Genomic DNA, 2,233 nt, shown 5'->3' with positions numbered 1-2,233 from the left:
TAACACAAATAGGATACAGTGTCTTAAAGGTTCTCACCCCAGGTGCCAAGGTGGACTGTGGCTCACACCTGGGCAGGGACTGCTGGCCTCAGCGTCACCTCTGTGTCCGTGGTGCCAGCCAGGCCACTGGACATCATGTGTGCTCAGTGGGCCTTTTAAAATGATGGACTCAGGGTGCATTTAGTAACAGAAGCAGCTTTTCTAGGTGACCATACACACAGGAAGGAACTGTTTTCATGACCCCAATCCAGTGTCCCGACAACGCTGAATTAATATGCCCTTAATGTAGCCACAGATCATTTGACTAATCTGCAAGCTGATCCCTCGGATGTCTGGAACCAACTGCTGGGCTCCTGAATGTTATGTGTTTTTAAACTGATAAGAACAGATACTACACTTGATCTTAGCCAAAAGGCCGAGAAGCGATGTTATGTGTTTTTAAATATCCACCAGCGAAGATCTTAATTTAGGGGCACGTGGACATCAGAGTTTGCGGTGGTTCTGCCAAGGCTGCAGGTTTTTTTAGAAATTATTTAGGGAATTTAGATTGGGTCATATCTCCAGGGAAACTGGCTGAATTTAACTGACTGAACCTACCCTCTGCCTCTTGTTCAATCACAATTAGAGGCTGATAAAAAACACACCAACAGTCATACAAAAAACTGAATCTCTCAAAAGCAAGCTGGCAAAGTAACAAATAATATCATATACAGAAATCAACTATAGGCACATTAAATTTATATACTTATAATAACTAATACCTCAAAGAATCAGATGATAACAGACTCCAATGAAGGTTTTAATACCTACAGTTAGATCACGGTGAAATTCGCTACTGGGACAGGGAGTCCATTGCAAATCTTTGTTAATAGAATTATCAGAGCATGAGTCATGCTTTAACCCAGTGATGGCGAACCTATGACACGCGTGTCAGAGGTGACACACGAACTCATTTTTTTGGTTTATTTTTCTTTGTTAAATGGCATTTAAATATATAAAATAAATATCAAAAATATAAGTCTTTGTTTTACCGTGGTTGCAAATATCAAAAAATTTCTATATGTGACGCGGCACTGAAAGGGCGAGGACTACGCCCTCCATCTTGCCCCAGGGTAAGGGCTACGCCCTCCATCTTACCCTGGATCCTCCAGTTTTGGGCAGCCATGTGCTCGGCAAGGCTTCTTCCCGGAAGCCCAAGCCTCTGCTAGCCACACCCAGGACTTCTTTAAACTAACCAATGACAATCAAGGGAAGTGCGATGACCACATCCTGTGTAACAAGACACCGACTTGCGCCTGGCCAATCGGCAGGGCCCACAGCCCTTTCTCCTCCCCTTACTCCAACCCCCTATAAAACCCCTCTTCCCACAGGGCTAGCTCTCTCTCTGCCACTTGCTGCTGCGTCAGTAAGGAGGGTAGGGGAGCCAACCCGGGCTTGAATAAAGACTCTTATGCTTTTGCATCGGACACGGCTGGCTTCCTGGTGTGGTTTCTTGGGGATCCTGAAATCTGGGCATAACAGGACAGGGAGTCCATTGCAAATCTTTGTTAATAGAATTATCAGAGCGTGAGTCATGCTTTAACCCAGTGATGGCGAACCTATGACACGCGTGTCAGAGGTGACACGTGAACTCATTTTTTTGGTTGATTTCTCTGCTAAATGTCATTTAAATATATAAAATAAATATCAAAAATATAAGTCTTTGTTTTACTATGGTTGCAAATATCAAAAAATTTCTATATGTGACACGGCACCAGAGTTAAGTTAGGGTTTTTCAAAATGCTGACATGCCGAGCTCAAAAGGTTCACCATCACTGCTTTAACCAGACCAGATGTTATGGTCAGCTGCACTGTCCTGGGCTGAGGGTGTATCCCTGTGGATTTTAGAGACCTGCATCCTAAGTCTATCCTGAGAGCTGGTCAGCTACCCAATTGGAAAATCCCAGGAGTTCTGTCATCAGAATTGACCAGACACTATCTTGACTTATGAATCCCAGCCCTTGCCAAATTATTATCCCTAATCAACAGGAGGGGGTATTTCCCCTCAGAATGTAGACAGAGGTTTGTCCATTCCATTTTCAGAAAATACTCCCCATGTTACAAACTAGTGTTGTAATGTACCCCGCGAATCACAGAAGGACGCCTCAAGAAGTGGAATTAAAGAGTCACATTTATTGCAATCCGCGACATAGTGAGGGGGCATCTTGCTCTCCCAAATCTCATAGTCATAAGA

At 43.8% G+C, this 2,233-nt stretch overlaps 1 pseudogene; it reads right to left on the bottom strand.

The window, feature by feature from the left end:
* Positions 1 to 258: 258 nt before the first annotated feature.
* LOC111823489 lies at positions 259 to 427 on the bottom strand (annotated as a pseudogene).
* Between the last annotated feature and the right edge of the window lie 1,806 nt (positions 428 to 2,233).

The sequence above is a fragment of the Myotis lucifugus genome, unplaced genomic scaffold (assembly GCF_000147115.1).
Source record: "Myotis lucifugus unplaced genomic scaffold, Myoluc2.0 scaffold_510, whole genome shotgun sequence".
Classification (NCBI taxonomy): Eukaryota; Metazoa; Chordata; class Mammalia; order Chiroptera; family Vespertilionidae; genus Myotis; species Myotis lucifugus.
This window is presented reverse-complemented; position numbering and strand designations above follow the sequence as displayed.